Source organism: Coenobita brevimanus, chromosome 101, assembly GCF_032717465.1.
Source record: "Coenobita brevimanus isolate Jiangsu-jjx chromosome 101, ASM3271746v2, whole genome shotgun sequence".
Classification (NCBI taxonomy): domain Eukaryota; kingdom Metazoa; phylum Arthropoda; class Malacostraca; order Decapoda; family Coenobitidae; genus Coenobita; species Coenobita brevimanus.
Genome location: NC_137054.1, coordinates 69,309,033 through 69,333,917, shown reverse-complemented (window position 1 = coordinate 69,333,917; position 24,885 = coordinate 69,309,033).

Genomic DNA, 24,885 nt, shown 5'->3' with positions numbered 1-24,885 from the left:
CACCTGGACCTTCAAAGCTTCCTCGATAATGAAGCGACGAGGGAAGGGACGTCACCTGAGCCTTCTTTTCCGTACCCACACGTGCATCGCTTTTCCTTCCCGTGCTCACACGTGCCTCGCTCTTCCTTCTCGTACTCACACGTGCCTCGCCTTCTTTTTCTTTCTCGCTGCACACGGGTTTCTTTTTTTCGCCTCTTTTTTTCTTGGGTACTATTTCACCGATAATCAATAGAGTGCATACCTCTTGACTTGATGGTTTGGCTCCGGTACCCAAACCACTCACACTTGCACTCTGTCACTCTTGTTACTCACTCACACCTGCACTCACTCATTTTACTCTCTCTCTCTCTCTCTCTCTCTCTCTCTCTCTCTCTCTCTCTCTCTCTCTCTCTCTCTCTCACTGTCTCACACACATTCGTACTCAAAATCACATTCTTATTCATACCGATACAACCCTGTGTTCACCCACTTTCATCCACAATCTCTCTCTCTCTCTCTCTCTCTCTCTCTCTCTCTCTCGCCATGGAAACAACTGTGTTGCCGAGGAAAGTATCTGGCAGGTATTTTTACATTCACCAGGACAATATATATACACACACACACACACACACACACACACACACACACACACACACACACACACACACACACACACACACACACACTCACACAAAAGATCGCTCTCATATTCACCACACACACACACACACACACACACACACACACACACACACACACACACACACATCCATACAAAAGATAGCTCTCATATTCACCACACACACACACACACACACACACACACACACACGCACACAAAAGATCGCTCTCATATTCACCACACACACACACACACACACACACACACACACACACGGGGTCACACAGCTCACCCTCACCCACTTGCAGGGAATGGCACTCAAATCTCTTCCCTATTTGTAAACATACCCCCAGCAGCCATTCTTAAGCCCTATTCATAAACCATCTTAAGCCTCAATTTTATGAAGAACCGCCTTTTATAACTTCCTCTTCCTCTCATAAACCTCCTAAGCACTTCAAAGCAAAATAAAAGTGAATAACAAAGAGTGAAATCCGCCAAAACTCAATTATTCATGGTAGTAAGAGAAGGATAAGATTTTTTTTGGATCGCAGAAATTGCTTAAGATCTTTTATAAATATCTCCCCAAGTGTTTTCGCTACCTGCTTTTTTTTATATATTGGTCTGGGAGGGATTTTATTATTATTATTATTATTATTATTATTGGCGTTTTCAGGACTTCGGTCTGGCTGACCCCTGAAAATTTAAACCCAATTTCTCTCTCTCTCTCTCTCCGGACAGTTTTACTCGGCTCTGGAGAGACTACAAAAGGTCTTTCAAAAATCCTGACAAAAATCGTCTTGAAGCAGAAAAACTAAATCGATTAAATACATGAAAGTGCTTAAGGGGTAAAGTTAGCTTGTAAGGAATCGAGTGTATGCGAATGGAGTGGAGGGGGGGAGAGGAGGCCGAGGATGAGATGAAGGGATGGAGTGGAGAGGTGTATCTGAGAGAGGGAGGTGTGAGCTGGGAACAAGGCAGTGAAGTGGAATTGAACAGGGTGACATGGAGGCGATTTGTTTGTGGCCACCCCTTACGGGATTGAGGCGTCTGGCCATAGATAGGTACCACTCACATCCTTCATTCCCCTGCCAAACCCTCTACACATAACCACATCTGTATCAACCAATAAGTGATCCAATACTCCTCCTGCTGTTCCTTCTGTCTCTTATTGTTTTCAGCCAATGACATTTTTTCTTTTTTTCATTTTAATCAGAGCACCAATAGACAAAATCTTTCAGTTTAAGGGAATCCTCTTGTAGTGAAGGATTTAGGATATATCTGACCCATCGAAAGGTCTCTCCTGAGCTGACTGAATTGGTCTGGGGGAGATAATGTGTGAGGGGGGATGGAGAGGTGAGGGGCGGAACGATAAATGAAGGTGTGAGAAGAAAGGACGAGAGGAGATGGAAATGTGAGGGAGAGGGCGGGAGAATGATGGAAGTGGAGAGGGGGAGAGGAAGATGGAAGTGTGAGGGAGAGGGAGGAAGATGGAGGTGTGAGGGAGAGGGTGGGAGGAAGATGGGGGTGAGAGAGAGTGAGGTAAAGGGAGATGGAAGTGTGAGGCAGCGCGACGAGGGGAGATGAAGGTGGGAGGGAGAGGGACGAGAGGAAATGAAGGTGCGAGTGGGACAAGATCCGCTAAATGGATTTATTCATGAGGCAATTTAAGGTCACCAGGCAAGGAGTGGACTGAGGAGTGGCACAGAGATGAGGCAGTGGGAATGAGTGGCAGTGGGAATGGTGAGGAGGACAGGAGTGGCAGTGAGCATGATGGGATGGGGATGAGTGGCCGTGGGAATGATGGTGTGGGGATGAGTGTCAGTGGGAATGATGGAGATGGAATGAGCAGCAGTAGCAATGATGGGGTGGGGATGTGTGGCAGTGGGAATGAATAGGAGAGGGAATGAATGGGAATGGGAATGGGTAGGCACGGAACTAAGATGCAATCGGAACCGGAGGGCGTAGCAATAAGTGGAAATTCTTGACACTAAACAAGACCAGTAACAATAATGAAAATCAGTGTCCATTTATGAAAGAACCAGTATGTAGGATGACCTTAATTTTGGGCGACCACGATCAAGACAAGGAAACAAAACAAGAAGCTGGAGATAGTGGAGAACTGGACAAGGAAACACAACAGGAGGAAGAAGAGGTAAAAGAGCAAGGAAAGATGAAAGGAAGGATAGGGGAAGGAAAGAGAGCAAGGAAGGAAGAAAAGAGAGGAGTGACGGAAAGAAATGAAAGACTAGAGAGGAGGGGAGAAGAGGAGAGGAAGAAAAGAAGGAGGGGTAGAAAAAGAGAGGAGCATAAGGAGGAAATGCACAAAGAAAACGAAGATAGAAAAGAGAAAAATTAAGAGAAGAAAAGAGGAGGGAGGACGAAGGTAAGGAAGAAAAGACGAAATGAGGAGAAAGGCAGAGAGAGTGAAGTAGGTGACGGAAGGAAAGGGAGAGAGGGGAAAAGGGACAAAGTAAGGAAAGGAAAGAGGGAAAGAAATGAAGGAAGAAGATAAAGGGAAGGTAGGGAAGGGAAGAAAAGAGGGAAGAAAGGGAGGGAGTCAGAGAGAGGTAGAGGGGGAAGGGGGGGAAGGTGAAGGCAGGAGGAAAAGAAATGTGTTACGAAGAGGATCAGAAAGTTGAGAACTGATATGAAAGTTGGTGGGGAAGAGTGGAAGATTGAGGTTGGGAAGATGGAATGGGAGACAGGGGCCGGGAGGGAGGGGGGGGGGGCACGAGGAGGGCATGGCATCTTGGAAGGGGTGTCATGGGCCCCTTCAGTACGATGACCTAGTATTTTAGTGTATTTTTTGAATGGGTGGGTAGCTAGGATTAAGAGAGAGAGAGAGAGAGAGGGGGTGGGAGGAGGTATGGACAAGTATATTTATGGTATGATACAAGTAGAACGCTTTAGGGGGTGTAAGTACGTCCAGTAAATTTGGCGTGGTTATTGAGGTGGTTATTGAAGTGGTTATTGAGGTGATTATTGGGGTGGTTATTGAAGTGGTTATTAAGGTGATTACTGAAGTGGTTATTGAGATGGTTATTGGGGTTGTTATTGAGATGGTTATTGGGGTTGTTATTGAGGTAGTTATTGAGGTGGTTATTGATAAGAACAGCAAATACTCAAATGAAAAAAGAACCGGAACATGAACAACAAGTACTAGAACAAGAAGAGAACAAAACACAAGGATTACCGGAATGAAGAACAAGAAATGAAAAAATATATATATGAACTATCAGCCCTAAAAGATACTGACTGAGAAAAAAAGTGGAACAATCTCAGTAAAACACACACACACACACACACACACACACACACACACACACACACACACACACACACACACACATACACAAACACACACACACACACACACACACACACACACACACACACACACAAGTATAGGCCTACCTAGTATTACACGAGGGAATAGGACTGTGATTGGTGTAGGAAGTATCTATCTCACACACACACACACACACACACACACACACATACAGAGAGACAGACAGACAGAGACAGAGAGAGGACTGTTTATGAAGAAGAAAGCTATCACAGAACAAGGACAAAAGTACTGGATTTTGGAAGCGAGAGTCAGCAACCCATATCCGAATTTTGTTAGTGAGTGACTGACAGACATCCTGGTTCCTGGAAATGCCCCCACATATATAAACATCAATGATTTTACTGAGAACATAACCAACTAAAATGATTCCATCTTGTTAAGGATGAGTGAGCCTGTCTCTTCGCCTCCCTGATGACTGAAGAGGAAGTGGGTGTGTCCTAATATACAGTCTTACCCATAATTCTTACTATTTCAGCTGGGTGGGTAACAGAAATAGGGGAATGGTTAAATAATATCAAAAGTTGTCAATCGTGCAGGTAAATTGGGCTATGTAACATCCATTCATTCATTCAAGCCACTGAACTGTGTACAGTATATAAAAGAGGTCTATTTATTCTTGCTTCCACATACAGTATACTCAACATGTCTATCTGACTATCTATCTATTTATCTATCTATCTATCTATCTATCTATCTATCTGTCCATCTATCTATCTACGTCTTGATTCCGTAATGGGTGGCCACAAGCAAATCGCCTCCATGTCACCCTGTCCTCTTGCTATTGTACAGTGAACGAATAATTCCCGCTGCTTTCGTTTATGTTCAGAAATGCAAAAATTACGCTATTACAAACTCAGATATAAATATGTCTAAGTACAAGCATCACGTACACACTCCTATAATCTCACGCAGGAAACGACAACTTAAAATATTATACAAAAGCGAAATGGAAGCTACGATACCTGATATGGGAGGGTCATCTCTTCTGCTTGGGAATGTCACTTTAATTTCATTCTTGGCTCTAAGGATTTTATGTCATTTCTGGCAAGCACACCGGGTAATGAAGAAGTTTATAAGAGCAGTCGGTGTATATATAAATCCTCAAGTCCATAAAGTCTCCTCAGAATTGAATGTACTCGAATGAAGGTAAGAATTAAATACGAGAGGAGTAAGTCACATCACACCATCCTCTCGCGAAGTCTATCCATCTTTGTTTATCTGTTTCTTTACTGATTTATCCATTTATTTTTTAACACCCTGATCACACTTCTCTTCTACTGACCGCTCTTTCCAGCTTCACTCTTTCTTCCCATCTCTTACGACAGAAAAAGACAGAAGGACGACGGCAAAAGCGTGACAGACGGAAAACAGGGAGTGTCTGAGGAAAAGCAGGAGGAGGAAGTAACACGGAAAAGGGAGCGAGAGAGGAAACGCAATAAGGAAGGGAAGTAAGACCCACACAAACACGAGTCCGCGGGGAGAGGTAGAGGAAGGCAGGGTGAGGTAGAGGAAGGTAGGGTGTTAGAGGAAGCCAGGGTGGGAACAAGGAAGGCAAGGAGAGGTAGGGGAAGGTAGGGAGAGGTAGGAAAAGGCACGGAGGAGTAGAGAAAGCGGGAATGGGTACAGGAAACCAAAGACAGATAGAGGAACGCAGGATGAGGTAGAAGAAACCAGGGAAAGGCTAGGGAAGGTAGGGACACGTAGAAGAAAGTAAGGAAATGTAGGGGAAGGCAGGGACAGGTAGGGGAAGGTTTGAAGTATGGTACATTATTAAAAAGTTGGATAATATTCGTATAGGTGTAATGAACTGCATATCCTTCGCCGCCTCTGATTTAAAGTTCAATGCGTAATTCACCAACATGCTTTGAAGATCACGAGGAGAGTACGCAATCTTGACAGGTACCTATTAGTTGTGTGACCCAACTTTGACCCTGCCCTCTGCCCTTGACCTCTGATTGCTCTTAAACTCGTATTACATCATTCTTACCTGACCTTTAACCCATCCACCAAATCTGGCTTAAATCGGATCAAAAGTGTTTAGTTGGCCTTATTCTATGACCTTGACCTTTGACCTGCTGCTCTGAAATTAGACTCATATCATCCTAGGCTAACCTTAAACCTTCCCACCAAGTCAGATCCCAATTGAATAAAAACAATTTGAATGTAATGCTGAAATTCTGACGTTGTCGTATCACCCGTACCTCTGATCCACCGTTCTCAAAATGGCACTACTTCACTCTTTCCTGTTCCTCAACCTTTCCACCAAGTTTGGCCAAAATCAGGTCACCCCTATTTGAGTTGATGTTTAACCTTTTGCTAGTAGAAATTAATTATCTGTTCTTCTGATGGTTCTTGGTCATTATGCCAAAATTAGTGTAGTTCCCTCCAATATTGTCCATAATCTTGCTGACAGAAAAACAGGCAAAGACACAGCGAAACAAACAGAAAAAAAGAGAGATAAAAACAAACGACAGGAAAAAAAAAAAAAAAACAGAAAATAGACAAACAAACAAAGACAGACAGACAGAAAGACAGACAATCAGACAACAAACAGACAAAAACAGAAAAACAAACAGACAGACAAACAGACCAACCAAACCAAACACAAAACTCCTTCGGGCTGTCGCGCGGGGGTGTCAAAAACTTAAGGACTATGAACTAAAGCTTAAAAAGACAATTGAATTTTATATATATATATATCAATGAGCTGAGATAAAAAACAAAAACTCAGGCGCAATAAGGAGATTAATTGTTGACTGATATTCTTAAAGTTCGTGAGAAGACACCAAGGGAAGTGGCAATAGGTACAGAATAGAAGGCAATATCATGAGGACAGCCAATTGTGTGTGTGTGTGTGTGTGTGTGTGTGTGTGTGTGTGTGTGTGTGTGTGTGTGTGTGTGTGTGTGTGTGTGTGTGTGTGTGTGTGTGTGTGTGTGTGTGTGTGTGTGTGTGCATTATCAAATCATTTACGTGTCTGCTTGTGTACTTGCACTGTATGTGTGTCTGTGTAAGCGAATGTGCATATGTGTGTGCATGAACGTTCATGTGAATGTGCACATGGATATGCGTACGAGTGTGTGCCTGTATGTTTGTGTATGGACATGTTTCTATGATTGTGTGCGTATGTCTCCATGTGTGTGTGTGTGTGTGTGTGTGTGTGTGTGTGTGTGTGTGTGTGTGTGTGTGTGTGTGTGTGTGTGTGTGTGTGTGTGTGTGTGGGCAGGGTGGCGCCAGTGTCTTACCCAGTGCCAGGGACTGAGGCATCGGGGTGGCATCTTGGCACTCGACCTGACCACAGTGGCACTCATCACATCCCGGCCCACACTGACGCACCCAAAGTTCCCCCACCACCAAACACCATCCACCACTGCCAACCACCTTCCTACAATTATAAAAACACTCTCATCTCTCTTCTGTCTTTAAACATGATGAAAACTAACAAATATTCTTGTATAAATATGTCATTGTTGCTGCCCTGCCGACATCTCTCTCAGCCGAGTTCTTCAGGTGAGTGTGCCAAAAGGGGGACGGTGACGCAAGGAATGTGGGAGGAGGGAGGAGATTAAAACACACATAAAAACACACATAAACACATACACGACACCTGTGCACACGAACAACTGTGGGATATAAACAGGACGAAAAATAATCCTCGAGTCAGGTCTTTCCAATTAAAATAAAATCTATACATACCTCTTTAATTCTTTACCAGTCTATCTTCTATTAATATCTCAAAAAATCTACCTATTTTCAGCAGACATGGAAAACAAAGCTAGAATTATTTCCTTCATCATCCTCTGACTTAGAAATGAAAAGGGGAAGGAGGGAAGACGTAGGAATGGAAGTACGGTATGACATTTGTAAATACTGAGGTTTTGGAAGGGAAATTCTAGCAATATGTCCAAGAGGTGAAAGTTCTTGTTGATGATGATAATGTTGATGATGATAATGATGATGATGATGAAAATGCAGCTTCTGTTAATGATGATGATGATGATGATGATGATGATAATGATGCTTCTGTTAATGATAATGATGATCTGGATGATACTGATGATGCAGCTCCTGTTAATGATGATGATGATGATGATGATGATGTAGCTCCTGTTCTTGATGATGACGACAATGATGATAATAATAATTAACCTCCAGTAACTGATGATGAAGAGGAGGATGTTGATACTGGTGATGCAGCTCCTGTTAATGATGATGACGATGATGATGATGATGATGATGATGACAGTTTTAACGAGACGACGATGATGATGATGTAGCCCCAGATTAACCTCAAATTATATGTCTTAAAATACAACAGTGGCCCAGGGCACGGCAAGACAAATATTATTAATTATAGATAAGCTGGCCTGATATCGACGCTTTGATAAGAGATGAAGATTAGCAAGAGATAAAACAATGTAATCCTCACAACTGTCAGAATAAGCCGAAGGAATTATTTGAATATTCAGAGGCTTAAGGGCAAGAATAGCATCGTTTTTTGCCAAGGCGAAACACGAAGGGATTTGAGACTGGATAAAAAAAGAAAAGGAAAAGAGGAAAGAATTATGGAGGTTCTTTCTTTCAGTGATTTTACGTGTCATGTTGGATTCACAACATGACACCTGGTTATCGCCACCTGACACCATAATTACCTGGATTTGACACCTGAGCTACGTGTCAAGGAGTCTGTAACCCTGATTTTTAGTACCATCATTCCCTTAACGTCTTCTCAACGGTGATTTATCCTTCAAGTTGCCCAGATTAACAATACATGATGGTCGTCTGGGAGAGGTGTTAGGGAAGGTTATATAAAATTCTTCTACCTTGAGCAATCTATCACAGAGTAAAATTTTAACACAAAAGACTTTCTCTGGCTTCAGTTTATCACCACGAGGGTCTCTGCGCTGTGGAATATAATTGTCTCTCGGTAACCCAAAGAGAGAGAGAGAGAGAGAGAGAGAGAGAGAGAGAGCATTGTACTGAAGGGATAAACTGTCTAAAAATCTCCCAAACTTTATTTCTTTCCTCCCTCCTCCTTCCTTCCTGTTCCTCTTCCCTCCGTCTGTCTCTCTCCTTCCCTCTTCTCCTTCCTCCTTCCACCTTTCCCTTTCTTTCCCTCTTCTTCATCCTTCTATCTTTCCCCTTGCCTTCTCTCTTCTTCCTCCTTCCCTCTTCCTTTTCTCCTCCTTACTCTTAATCTTTGTGCTTCTCTTTTCCTTTCTTTTTTTCATAGTATTAACAAGACAATACCAGTTTATTTTTTAAGCATTATTTCAATCCTTCCATTTTCCTAATCTCATTTTCTTCTACAGTATAATCTAGACAGTGTTAATTTCTTTCCCTCCTTCCTTCCTACTTCCTTCTTCCCATCCTTCGTTTTTCTTTCTTTCTTCCTTCTTTCTTTCCTTCTTCCATCCTTCCTTCCTTCCGTCCTTAATTCTTTCTTTCCCTCCTTCTTTCTTTCTTTCTTTCCTTTCTCTCATTCCTATATTTGGAAATCAAACACAAACCATCACCCAAACTCTCTGAAATCACGATCAAGCGGTATTCTCGTCGACGTGAGAGGCTTCGTAATACCACTTCTTTAGCGACTTAACTTGCATGCTACATCTTAACCCTTTCGTATTCACTTTTTTCTTACTTTCTTTTTTTTATTTCTGGCGGGGAAATTTACACATGTTTTATGCCCTGGAGACTGATTTCATTATTAGCAGATCTCCCTCTTTATTTATTTATTTATTTCTCTGTCTACCTGTCTATCTATCCGTCTATCTATCTATCTGTTTTTTGTCTATATATGTCTGTCTATCTATCTGTCTATCAGGCAATCTATCTATCCGTCTGTCTATCTATCTATCTTCTTATTTTTTTATTTATCTATCTATTGATCTATTTAGCTTATACCATCTCAGGCTTAAGTGTTTGGTCTTTGTTATGGACTAAAAAACTGATTGAAAAGACAAGACCACGACAACCTATCCACACCATGAATAAAAATCAAACTTACATCTCGTTTCGAAAGACTGAAACGTTGCTCAGAGCCATTACAACTACAGAACTTCTCCTGGAGTGGAATTTAATGAACTTTCTAGTAAAAGGAAAGGGTTAAAGTGGGGACAGAGGCATGAGGTACTTTGCTGCGGTGCTCATCTTAGTATCCTGGGCCTTCGAGCCTGTGGTGGGATACAAGACCACTCCATCATCCTGGTTACCAAAGTTACCTCCTTTAGGTGTTGCCTTAGGGTGCGGCCACACTTACTCAAAAAATGTGATCGACAAGTTGAAACGAAGCACCGGGTAAGAGCTGCTGCAATATCCTCGTCTGAACGTTCGACGGATCCCTGTGCCTCCTTTCCTCTTGACGATCACGTGTTTGGAGGAAGTGTGGCCGCGCCCTTAGGTTCTCGTTTTACCTGCCGACCAGTAAAAGAAAGGCTGAACACCTGACTCGAGTGACACTAGCTGACCGCAACAAGATTCGATCCCTGGAACTAACAGGCCGGTAGTTTCACAGCCACTACCGCTGACCACTCAGCCACCGCGGCAATAATGTTAATTACGTAAAGGGAAAGAAAGAATTAATCACGGGGAGGAGTGACACACGGGAGTCCCACCTCGGCGAAACTTTGTCCGGGTGAAGGTTTACCAGTGTCCGAAATTTCGTGTTCCTAGGTAGAAAAAAGAAGACTAGGGCATCTCCTCCCCCCCTTTCCCCTGGAGGGTCGCCTTACCCCCTTGGCGGGGAGGGGCGGTGGAGTTCCATCCTGCCTAAAACCCATACTAGGTACAGTCCTACCACTAGGTAAAATTTCCTGTTCCTAGGTAAATTACTATGGCCGTGTATAACGATTTGGTTGAGGTCCCCAGGGACTGTTCTTTGTGGAGGGAAGCTCTTGGGGGTCCCACCCTATCTGAAACCGCTGTGCAAAAGTTTTTGTTTCCAGAAAAATACCGGTAAATAAAAATGAATAAATTAGTAACTAAACGAATAAAAGAAATATGGCCATGCTTAACGGTTTTGGCCAGGACCCCTGGAAGTCCCAATTCCTCGCTGGGGGGGGACACTGAAGGTCCAAGGTCCCACCCTGTCTAAATTTTCGCCTGCGTGGAGGTGTGCCATTGTGCTAAATACGTTTTCCCAACCCACCCTTCACAACGCCTGCACTACGTATTTCAATTAGGTCCTGTACAGTAAATCAATGAGCGGGGGAGCGAGTGACACAGGTACATGCACTGTATTTAGCCGTTCCTGTGAGCTCAGCAAAAATCTGGAAACGCATGGCACTTCAGATCAACAGAGTGTGACGCGTCTCCAGTGACCGCATGAAGAAGTAGTGCGTTGTCGACAGTTCCGTTTTCTGCCAAATATATCCCATTATGACGCCTGTGATATAAATTACCTGGCAGCTTTCACCTCCAGTGCAATCAATATCAATCTGACGCATCGCTGACGAGGACCCTAAAAGTATCTGACGACTTACGAGTTAGTCTTTCCGAGGTCACAGGAGACACGCACGAAGCTGTTGCCCTGGTTGTCATTCCTTACTAGCTTATGATAAATTTACGTTTTTTTCACGAGTACGGTCATAGAAAACATCCAAACCCACCATTGAAAAGCTCATGAAATTTTGGTTTTAGATTAATTTTTAAGTTTAAAGAGCCTTGAGCAAAGTTTCAATATATAAAACCGTAAATATATTAACATAATGTTTTTACATATTCCCAGAAAAGAAAGTTAAATTGTGGACAGTTTTTATTTTATTTTTTTAGCTTATAGCCCAGAGCAATCACCTAGGAAGCCAGTGATGCATGCCGCGTCCCAATAATACATTTTGGGAAGGGAATTCGGCCAAGGAGGAAAATACTCAGTGTAAACATGTGCGTAAATTTCCCTCGGATAATAATCACGGGCCTGAGCGAGAAGAGGGTAATATCCTACTCCATATTGCTCGAATATTTTCAGTATCGACACAGTTTGAATCAGGGCAAGGGAGAGGGCACTGAGGGGTATTATTCACCTCCTAAGACAAAGAAGTATATAATAATCGACATATAACTCAATTTTCTTCATCTACATCGAGGTGGGAAGCTCCTGATCTGACCTGAGACATGAATCGGAGGAGGAAGATAACAAATATAATTCCTCTCCCCCCTCCCCCCTGACCTGTTGGAGATACGAGGCTGCTTGTAGCTTGTAAGTTGCTTGGCGGGGTTACCAAATCATGTGTAAATATACAGAAGAATGGAGCCAAATCAACCGCGTCAATGCATGGAGGAATGAATGTCGTGCTGCTTCCACACTTATTTTATCTGTACGTCAGCGAAAAAAAATCACCGACATGGCAAGCTTCTCTGGGCTGTATTCTCACCAACATTACCGCTAAAGGCGATACCAGAGAAGTGAAATTTCTCGTCAGTATCCCATTGAAGCCTGGATGTCGTTTTCTTCACTTATTTCTCTCCATCTCCGGACGATTTTACGTATTATAGGAGAGATTTCTAGATATAACTTTTAATTACTCCAGGCAATAAGTGAGGCCTTTCCTGGGGTTAAATAAAATCGTCTGGTAACAGGTAAACTAAAATGGATGTCACCTGTAATTAAAGGGATCCATGCGACCGCACTACATTCTCTCTCTCTCTCTCTCTCTCTCTCTCTCTCTCTTAGGCACCTAGGAGATTATTTGGTACATTTTAAGGGAGATCTCTTAGGGTAAATGGGGTTAATAAAATCTATACTTAACACCCCCCCCCGTTCCAAAATTCTCTCTCAAGTAAAAAAAAAAAAAGTTCAGGAATTGATGTGTTCTCATAGGGATAAGATCAACAAAAGAAGAGCGACCAAGAGCGAACCTTGAGCCACCTCTCCCCCATTCCCGTCTCTTCAGTTGTCATTTATAGCATGCAGGGAACACGTGGGTATCATTCTAATTTAACCCCGGTGACGAATTTGGTACATTATTTATTGTTTATTTTGGTTAGGAGACCCATTTCTAACTAGAGAGCTTAGAAAGAGTCTTTATTGCTCTCTTTACTACTAGAATTTTGTCCTAAGCTGAATAAAAAGGTCTGGCGGTGGCTAGAATTGAAAGGACTAAGTCTCCAAGCTCCAGGTCTTTAGGTCGTATTTTCCAGCACGCAGGGAACACGTGGGTATACTTCTTTCCACAGCTTAAAGACGCCTTCCTTCCCCGGCCACACCGCCCCACCCCCACGGAGAGCCAGTTATTGCTTCATCTCCCCCACCCCGTCGCTCCTGCACAAACACAGAGGGAAAAAGTAGAGACTGTGTGGATAAGGCAGGGCAGAGCGAAGCACGGTGAGCCAGAGGGGGATATATGAGGCTGCTGAGAGAGAGAGAGAGAGAGAGGGGGGGGTAGAGAACATCGGTATCACAGTAATTTGGATTTGCCTAACTTACGTCCTCTTAGCCACTCTTACAGAAAACTATCAAATACCCTAAAAATAATAATAATAATAATAGTAATAATAATAATAATTCATCATCTTCACCAGCACCATCATCACCATCCATATCATCACCCTGGTCTCCTTCCCACATTAAAATTTATATGTAGGACAAGAAAAATAAATATATATCCTTTTTCCAGCTTAAATTCCACCACCAAGTTACCAAAAACAAAAAAATATATATATAAAAACAAGCTCTCCCTCTCACGCCATGCAATTTCAAGGCAGAAAATAATCCACGCGTGTTGGACGATATTATATTCTTTTTGGCTTTCTGAAACGTACTCAGGAACTCCAGACTCAAGTATAAAGTGGGGGAAAAAGGGATCGTGTGAATGATTTTACTGGGAACCCATTCGAGAGGGGTATTTTAGGGGTGAGAAATATTTTGTTGGTGTGGAATGATTGGCGTGGGAAGTTTCTGTCGAGAGAGAGAGAGAGAGAGACAGAGAAATTATGATCTGAAGTGTTATATTTCTGTGACACGTGTCCTGCGTGAGAATATGTGGAAAAGAAGATATATGTGATTAGTACCCTAGTTTTATTTTGTGATAGACGCTTTGTATGTGAGGCAAATTTATATGTTCAGAAAAAAAGTTACAATCACTGTATATAATTATGTAGTAGCAGAAAATAATGAGAAAAATAAAAGTTTTAATAGTCGCGGCGCATGACTCTGAGGTTGACATTAACGCACCCTGGGAACCTACCTGTCAACAGTGTGTTCGATTTCGTAACGCATTATACACGAATCATATTATTATACACGAATATATTACACACGAATATTATTTACACACGAACATATTATACACGAATCACACGTATCATATTATACACGAAATTGGGAACACAGATGACGGGTAGGTTGCCAAGGTACGATAATGTCAACCTCAGAGTCGTGCGCCGCGACTACAACACTTTATATTCGTAGTAGTAGGAATTGATGATAAAAATAAATGTTTCTTTGGGAATGTATGATTTAAGCAACATTTCCCGTGAGATGTACTGCGTAAAAGTTATACATTTATACGCAAACAGTATTTTAAAGGCTTGGTGCGTAAATACAATCCCTTAAGCGTAACATTTTAAAGTGAAGGAAGAGTTTTTGTGGGAAGTATTTCTTGGGAGACGCAGGTTTGAAAAAGTTTTTGTGTTAGGAATATTTCTGAGCAGTGTTTCAGGTAAGCCATAATTCCTGTGAGAATTATTTTTTAGGTTTTATTGTTATTTTGTGGTACTTTCGGTGTGTGTGTGTGTGTGTGTGTGTGTGTGTGTGTGTGTGTGTGTGTGTGTGTGTGTGTGTGTGTGTGTGTGTGTGTGTGTGTGTGTGTGTGCATCAGAATACATCAATTATTACTAGTTCAACTCTTTACTGTGACTTTCCTCTATTTTTTTTATTCGTGCTGTCTCCATTTCTCTCACCTCAGGACAGACTTTCGAACTGAAGGACTTACGTATCGCCTTCGTAAACTCTCTCACTGTTAGGGGTCTCTCAGAACGAATATATTTGTTTGGTAGTAGTGTGACTGAAATATAATTGTCCTTTAGCTAAAAATTACCACCTCCAGCACAATAGTGTTTTTTTTTCCTTTTAATCAAGGTGTCTGTACATTAGATATTATATTCCAAAGGTGGAGAGCATCTACAGGGAAGAAGAGTAATACCCAACGTAAGAAATATTTACCTGGGCTACAGAACTCTATCCATCTTGTCCCTCAGTGCGGAGTCACCTGAAAAGACATTACATCAGATGAGTGGATGGTGGATATCCAAGGCTGCAAGTGTTATCTAGGTGACTGGCTAAATGAAAATATATCCGGGGTGTCTCCGGCCAAGAGGTTTATCAGACAGACCCGCTGCATTTTAGGTGTCACATCCACACTCCCCCAGCATATCCATTTCCCATTTAATTTACCCCTCCTTTTCTTCAAGCTTACGACTGTGGGGTTTAGATCTGTAACCCGCGTCTGAGGTATAGCAGCCTTGCAACAGATGGCGTCTCACACTTTTTTTTAATCACCGAATTTACAGGCTGAAGTCAGGAGCACCAACTTCACTTACTCTTAGGGCATTTCCGTCACTTTCTTCCATCACGCGTTATAACAAAGAGTATCATCCCTGGACAAACATACTTAAACATCTCTCGGTGTATTAGTCAGCTGAGGATACTGAGAAACAGAACAAGTGGCGCAGTAGGCGAATTTTTTTCGTGACTGTACGATTTCCCGTTCTGGCCATCTAACGAAAGTTTATATATTCAACTTAGAGGATACAAAATGGAGGAAAATAACACAGGTCACTAATTCACCCGCCAAAGTCCAAACCACTCCCTCCAGTAACTCAAAATTATGCTTGCAGGATAAACAAGGGTGGTATTGAATATTTCCATCCTCTTTCTTCGTCTTGCCCAAAACGATTCTAAGTTACAAGCGGAAAAATGATCACAGGCTGTTTTGTTTCGGAGGAAAGACAAGGAAAACATGAGCACGGAATCTAACGACTCTTGTTCTTCCTATATTAAAAAAGCATGGTTACTAATGGGTAATGGTTGTAAAATTATTTCTGATTCTCGTCCAGGAATGTAAATAAAAAAGGCCTCAGGAAATTCAAGAACAAATTAATTTCTGCTACACTGCAAATCACAAGTGCTTTATTTACCCCCATGAGAGAGAGAGAGAGAGAGAGAGAGAGAGAGAGAGAGAGAGAGAGAGAGAGAGAGAGAGAGCAAATCAAGACACTGTGGTCCTAATATTACCTTCATCATAAAGTTAAAATTGAACCGGTGACGAGTGTGTGTGTGTGTGTGTGTGTGTGTGTGTGTGTGTGTGTGTGTGTGTGTGTGTGTGTGTGTGTGTGTGTGTGTGTGTGTGTGCGCGCGCACGCTAAAGAATATCTGTATAGTGCCAATATTGCCTTCTTATGATAATCATCATCATCATCATCATCATCATAATATTAGTAGTAGTCGTGGTGGGGGTGGTAGTGATGGTGATGGTTGTGGTGGTAGTGGTGATGGTGGTGGAAGCAATAATAATAATAATAATAATAATAATAATAATAATAATAAAACCTATCAATAAACATTTTCCTGACCACGATACGACCAAAGGCTAAAAATCTGCAAAATAATATTACAATTAATAGCAGTACTAAAAGCAATGATAATATGAAGCAGTCACGAAGTTAAATGTGTGTGTGTGTGTGTGTGTGTGTGTGTGTGTGTGTGTGTGTGTGTGTGTGTGTGTGTGTGTGTGTGTGTGTGTGTGTGTGTGTGTGTGTGTGTGTGTGTGTAGAGGAAAGCTGTACCATGTGTTTGTGCTTTCCCGTGCAAGTGCGATGCTCATGAATACTTTATCCACACACACAGTACGTTTCGCGGCTTACGTGAGTGTTGCCAGCCAGCTTTAATGCGTGTGTGTGTGATTACTGATATTATCTTTACCTGTCTGTGTCTGTCTGTCTCTGTCTCATTACCTACATACCTCTCTCTCTCTCTCTCTCTCTCTCTCTCTCTCTCTAGCTATCCATTAGTCTACATACCCATCTCTGCTTATTCATATACTCTCTCTCTCTCTCAGCAAGCATAATACCGTGCCTACGAGCGCTAAAACTCCCCCCCAGGGTTCCCAGTGGAGGCAGGACACGCATATTCGTAAGTACCTGCTGATGAAATATGCGTAAGACTGATTCTCTTGGGGATTGCGTAAGATGGGGCTTCGAAATCAGGTGTCGGATGTTCGAACAGACTTAAGATCGAGGCCCGGTTCTAACTATGATGTATTTTATTTACTGATTGATTTTTTCTTTGTCGTTTAAACAGAAAACAGATGTGGCCGTTTTCCTCTCGTAACCAGGACTTGTGTGTGTGTGTGTGTGTGTGTGTGTGTGTGTGTGTGTGTGTGTGTGTGTGTGTGTGTGTGTGTGTGTGTGTGTGTGTGTGTGTGTGTGTGTGTTTGTGTGTGTGTGTTCTGACCAAGGGACGTAGGGCACGGATAGTTTCTAATACTGTTGCCTATCCTGGAAAAAATATTCAAAGATACGGCAGGTAACACACTGTAATTACCTTACAGAATCCCACCTCCAGGCAGGAAAGTTCGTCTGCTGTTCCGTTCCGTCTGCTGTTCCATCCCGTCTGCTGTTCCTTTCCGTCTGCTGTTCCGTTCCGTCTGCTGTTCCGTTCCGTCTGCTGTTCCGTTCCGTCTGCTGTTCCGTTCCGTCTGTTGTTCCGTTCCGTCTGCCGTTTCGTTCTGTCTGTTGTTCCGTTCCGTCTGCCGTTTCGTTCTGTCTGTTGTTCCGTTCCGTCTGCTGTTCCGTTCCGCCTGCTGTTCCTTTCCGTGTGCCCTTCCTTTCCGTCTGGTGTTCCGTTCCGTCTGCTGTTCCGTTCCGTCTGCTTCACACTTAGGGCATGTCCGTCAGTTTTCTCCCTGACGCATCGTATCAAAGAGGATCATCTATGTGGAGAGAAATATTCCGTGTCTCTCTCAGCTCAGGAATATTACCCAGCAAAGGAGAGTGTGAAAGCGAGGCAGTAGAGTAGTGGGCTGACTCTCCTGACTATTTCCATCAACAAACTCCACTTGACTTCACCCAATACTGCCATCTCTCCGTCCTGAGTGTTGTGCAGCGGCAAAATATCAACACTAGTACGATGTTAGTTAGGGAGAATTGTTATGGAAAGGATGCAGATTCACTTTGTCTTATCCAGCCTGTGCTCTGCGGGAGATAGGTACGATAGGACTAAAATCACTGCCAGGTTAAAGTGGACGAATTATGATATTAGCTATGAACTTTTGACATTTGTACGTGGGTAGCTGAATCTGTACCCCTTTCACTCTAACCTGGCCTAAAATTGTCGTCTCTCCATTTATAACAAGAGATTAACGCTGGAATATTGTGCCAGTCGTGAGGAAGCGCGATGAAAAGGATGTAGAGCCACAGCACTGTCTCTTCCTGCACCTGAACTACTTGAAATAAGCTACAAGGGGACTAAAATCTGGGTCAGGTTAAGGTGAAAAGAGTATAGTATTCTCAGATCGATTGCTGAGACTGGGCAATGAAAAAGAATCTGTAATGTCTCTTTGTGGCCATTATATCCCTGTAATGTAATGTAATGTAATGGCGGGGGACAGGGCGACATGGAGGCGATTTGTTTGTGGCCACCCCTTACGGGATTAGGGCATCTGGCAATAGATAGATAGATACATAGATGTCCCTGTGGTAGATAGCCCACTGTGTTATTCAGAAGCAAAATATTAGTGTTAAAAGTATGAAAGGCAACTTCATACTTTAATCTCTATATACTTATTGCCAGAAGCCTTAATCCCGTGAGGGGTGGCCACAAACAAATCGCCTCCATGTCTCCCTGTCCCCCTCCATTTCAATGCACTGCTCCCAGCTCACACTCCCCCTCTCTCATATACCTCTCCACACCCTCTATCTCATCCTTGGCCTCCTCCTTCAATTCATCTCGAGCATCTACAATCTAAAATTAACCTAATCAGTTTTCTTGGTATTTGAGAAAGTTTCAGATAAGAGAAAATCGTGTGTATACAGTTTACTTCAGGGGCATAATTAACACACATTCACCCAGGTAAAGGTAATTGTGGGCATGTTGGTGTGGAGTTGACTACGTAAATATCACATGGCAAACGACACGAGAAAGATTGGAAAGCCCTAGAGTACAGTGATTTCTCTCTCTCTCTCTCTCTCTCTCTCTCTCTCTCTCTCTCTCTCTCTCTCTCTCTCTCTCTCTCTCTTTGCGTGTGAGGTCCAGTTACATAAGGTGTGGAATCATTCAGTATTGGCACACGAGACAACGCACACACCCCATATTCCCTCACGAAGCTCCCTAACACCTTTTCCTGAGCTGTTTATTTTGCTTTGTTCACCTTGCTGTCCTATTCTGTATTACATAAATCCTTCCAGTATCGCCCTACTCTGCATAAAAGGCGTGCCAAAGAATATTAACCAGCGATATCCAGAAATAAATCGCTAAGGAAGAAGTGCTAGGGAGAAAAATAGCAAACGTATTCGTAATGAGGACGTTAATATCATCACAAGAAATCCGTCTATATATACCGTTACACAGTGATAAATAAATAATCCCGAACATAAAACTAAAACGACAGGCAAAATAATAATAATAAAAATAATAATAAAAAAAAAAAAAAAAAAAAATAATAATAATAATAATAATAACATCTCTTGCCTGCAGACAGAAAACGGGCATTTATCGACCCAAATATAAACCACGAAATAAACTCTACGGTAACGATGAGCCAGGTTTAACACTTCCTTCGCAGGGTACGGTGTAAATCAGAGGGTTGTTTGTTGAAGCGTTAAATCGCCAAGTGGAATGTGTTGCACTCCGATTTGTACATTATTCTGCGAAGCACGTAGTGGAGATGGAAAGAGTTTGGCCTTTAAATGGTGCCACAGGTATTCCATAAATGACCTTCAGTAATTAGGGACTTGTACTCCTCTTGTCGATTTAAAGCTACAGTTCATAGAGAAATGTTGTACTATTTCAATTTTATATTTGCAAGAATTTCCATTATTTCTTCATTCATGGCTACTGCAAGACGAATTTATATATTTTAGGGAATATGGAGAAACGCTGATATTCTTCTTTCTAAACGACAATTGCCTTTAAATTAGGAAATATATAGACAGTTTACTACACGTCATTCATGTTTACCTGTACACATTTACCTGCTTTCCTTGATCTCAAAGTAACCACACTTTTTTTTCTTTTTTGAAGGAGGGAGACTTAAAATTGATATACGAATCTCTCCCTTTACCGAAATATTTCAACTTTGTATTCATCCATTTTATCCAAACTAATTAATTTACATTCAGAGCTCACTGTATGCACTCAATTTTCGTTCATCAAACACTGAAAGCACATAATTAACCAGGTGACTCTACTGACAGGTATTGTAATCACGTACCAAGGTAAATTCTACACACTTGACATATCCCGTAATAGAAAACACGAAGTAAACAGAAAACGGAAAATAGAGAATGGATGAAGGGGTCTATCTACCTATCTACTGCCAGACGCCTCAATCCCGTTTGGGGTGGCCACAAACAAATCGCCTCCAAGTCGCCCTGTCCCCCGCCATTTCACTGCCCTGCTCCCAACTCACACCCCCCTCTCTCATATACCTCTCCACCCCATCCCTCCATCTCATCCTCGGCCTCCCCCTCCCTCCTCCCCCCTCCACCTCACTCACATACACTCTCTTCGTCAGTCTTTCACCCTCCATCCTCTCCACATGGCCAAACCACCTCAGTGTGTTCCTCATAACGTTTCCTATCACACCCACATCAACACCACAACGCTCCTTTATATCCTGATTCGTCAGCCTGTCTCTCCATGTGACTCCACAGGCTCCTCTTAAATAACTCATTTCCACTGCTCTCACTCTTGACTTGTGTCCTTCCAACAACGTCCAAGCTTCACTTCCATACGTTAGAGTTGGTATCACAATACTGTCATGTAGTAACTTTTCACTTCCTTGCTCACTTCCCTGTTTCTTATCACCGCTTTCAAAGAACCAGCATCCTTTCTTCCCTGCTGTACCCTTTCAAGCACTTCACCCTCCAAACCTCCATCCTTACTCATCACACTACCCAAGTACTTAAACGTACTCACATTTTCCAATTCCTCACCATCCAACCTCGCTGTACATTCACTGACTTCACCTCTCTCAAAGACCATCACTTTACTCTTCCCTACATTCACCTTTAGATTCCGTTTCTTACACACTCTCTCAAACTCATCCACCAAGCCTTGCAGCTCCCCTTCGTCTTCACTCAACAACACAGTATCATCTGCAAACAACAGTACAGGGAGTTTCCAAACACTATCCTCTCTCACCAGGGCCACTCCAACATCCACTACCCTAAATTGTACCTCTTTTATTACCCCATCCATGTACAGATTGAACAACCATGGAGACATGACACATCCCTGTTTCAAACCAACTTTCAAAGAAAAATTCACTTAGTTCACCATCCACACGCATTGCAGCCTTCGCACCATTGTACATACTCTTCACAGCATTCAATAACTTCCCATCTACTCCATATATTCTTAACACTTTCCACAATCCTTGTCAATCCACCCTGTCATATGCTTTCTCCAAATCCATGAAAGCCGCATACAACTTACTGAAGGGGTAACTGAAATATATTACCTATGTTGGTCCTCTATATGCATTAATGTATCCCTTTGCTCTCAGGTACCCTTCCTACCTGCCTGGCCATCAGCAACAAGGTTCCTCTGAGTGTTGGAACTGCTTACCCAGTCTTGCGATCTCTATGCCGATTTCGGTGAACCCATGTGCTCATTTTCCCCTGTTTCTGAGCTGGGAGGAGAATGACCCACACCGAGAATCACTGGGGAAGTCAGGATCCCAGAATATTACGGATGAAAGTGTGCAACATTTGCCTAGATACCAATGCCATATCTGGTCTGCTTTCGCTATTTCCGAGAATTTTTAATTTGGTGAGGGGGAGCTGACCCCTCTAAAAATCAGGGTTGGAAATCTGTATACAGTGAAAGATTTCGGAGTAACTAGACGAATTCGCCTGGAAAATCTCATTAAAAAAAAATATATATTTCTGATTGTTTTTATTTATGTTTAGAAACTGACCAACTAAGAATCACTGGCGGGGGGGGGGGCACACTCCCCAAATATCTCAGTACGGATGAGAGTTCCTTGTACAACATGAACTAATATATTAAAACCATATCTACCCTCCTTTCACTACTGAGAATTTTCAATTTGGCTGGAAATTTGTTATAGTGGCAGACCTTCCCAGTAACCCGACGAACTCACCGGGGAAGTTTGATTTCAAATCCATCAAATAAACTAGGAGTTAAAGCACACGCAAACACGCACGCACGCACACAGGCTGAATCTCGCGCAAACGTATTAAACAAGGTGCGAAAATGATACCCTCTGCTTTGATGGACTAATAATGATAATAATGATAATAATAATATAAAAATCAAGCTGTATTTTTTCGTCATCACCTAACACCACAAGGGTCACACGCAGCCTTGCCAGAACCACCAATACGTATCTGCGAACACCACAAATAACCAAAATATACATGGTTGCATTTCTCGCCAGTTTAAATATACTCACGGAAGTAATTACAAACGTGTATGGCTCAGAATAATTATCATGGTTGACAAATGACACAAAACTTTCAGCATTCTCAGGTAACCATTATGTAGTGTTGCATTTATTTTAGCATGACCAGGATAGATAGATAGATAGATAGATAGATATAGATAGATAGTGAGATGTATAAAGATATAAATATAGGTATTGACAGATTCAAATGTTGAGACAGATAGTAGATAGATAGATAGATTTGTGTGTGTATCTGTGTGTGTATCTGCATGTGCGTATGTGTTTTTTTTTTCTGAGCTTACATATGAAGTTACTGTATTCTTCATGGAAAATATGTATAACCTCTTCAGTTAATGGAGTCTCTTGACACTTGAATAAAATCGTCTGTGGCTATTAATCATAAGAATAAAAAGACAAGCTCACAGTAAAGGGGGTTTAGCCTATGAAAGACCTGGTAATGAAGAAACTCAAATTCCTAAATCATGTGACGTGTCTTACTCATTTGCTCTTATTTTCAGACGATTTTTTTCAGATTTGGAGAGACTTTTCGACCTGGAGGGGTTAGTTAAGGCCTTCATTAACCCCTTCACTTCAGGTTGGCCCGATAGTGAAATTAATCGTCTGTCGGTAGCTAAAACAAAATTATAATCATCACCGTATTGAAAGTTCAAGTCACATCCTTAACCACATAACATATCCAGTAGGAGAGAAAACACCTATGATTCTATGTCACATCTCGCTCATATACCTACATACTTATCTTTGGAGAGAGAGAGAGAGAGAGAGAGAGAGAGTAGGCGGGACGGGCAGTTGTGTTGTATGCGTATGATATATAAATCGGCAACTACGCGTGTATTTTTAAAACCCTGTATATTTTTGAGTTTCTGTGTTAATGAAAATGTTTGCCAGATGTATGCGGATATGAATGTGTGTGTGTGTGTGTGTGTGTGTGTGTGTGTGTGTGTGTGTGTGTGTGTGTGTGTGTGTGTGTGTGTGTGTGTGCTAGACATGAAAGATTAATACGTACACCAATACATCACGGAAGCAAAACTTGTGTACGTGCAAAGCTGTCTACCTGTACCCTTAAATTACAGACAGGGAAGTACACACAGCCATCAGTAACACACACACGCCTGAGTACACGTCAATAAATCCTCAGTGGCCTAATTTTAAGCCAGGGAAGCATAAGTCACCTTCAGTCCGATCCAAAGGCGCCTTATTCCAGATATTAAATAGAGGTGTAGTAAAATCAAGCTACGTGTAAGTGTAATATCCAATTTTTCATAATATTCACCCATAGATTTTCAGTACAATGTCTTAAATCGTTCTGACAGTCGAAATAAAACTCATATATTGATGCTGTAAATATTGTGTTGATAAAATAAGTTCAGGTCTACGTAAGTCAAACCAATATTGATCTATATTCATAATTAGCTTTTCTTTTATTATTCCTTCAATCTGGTGACGTACTTTACATTTTTATTTATTTATTTATTTTTGCTATATTCGCAAAATTTCCTTCAGTTAAGTCGTTTGGAGTTGTAAGGTTAAATATAGCACTCATTTTACCCCAAGAGGTCTCCCCCAAGCGGTATTTAATCGAAAGGCAGCAAGAATTAACCCAATAAAATACAAATATGATACCAATAAAACATCAGTATAATATGTGGCTCCCAAAGAAAGTCATGGTCGGGCTGAAGATGTTATGTTTCCAAAATAAACACAATTTTAACACACGGATCTTCTTTCCACCAATACCTATCTCTCGACACGTATCTGCCTATAGTTCTTTTACCGCAACTTGGCCCAGAATTTTGTCGTCTTGTTGCTTATTTCACGTAGCCCAATGGCAGAAAAAGACAGTGCTGCGGTTCTTCATCCTTCCCATTGCACTTATTCGTGACTAGCACCATTTTTCTTGGGTCGTCTTTTGCTATAACTCAGATGGGGAGATGGCGATTTTAGGCCAAGTTAGTGTAAAAGGGGTATAGCTACTGTAAGATGCCTAATCCCGGAGTTCATCCAGCGTGACGACGACAAACACCAAGCCTCACTATCATCATAAACCTTCATTCTCTCCCGCCACTCCAAGCCGCCATACCTCACGCACTCTTCTGCTTCATCCTTCCTTATCGTCATCAGTTTCCTCGTCAGTTTCGCTCATGTATGTGCTGGTATTTCCTTCCTATGTGTTTATCATTTTATTTTTCATGCTTTCCATCAATGCAATCCTCCACACCACAGAAATACACTTACCAATCTCTCTCTCTCTCTCTCTCTCTCTCTCTCTCTCTCTCTCTCTCTCTCTCTTCTT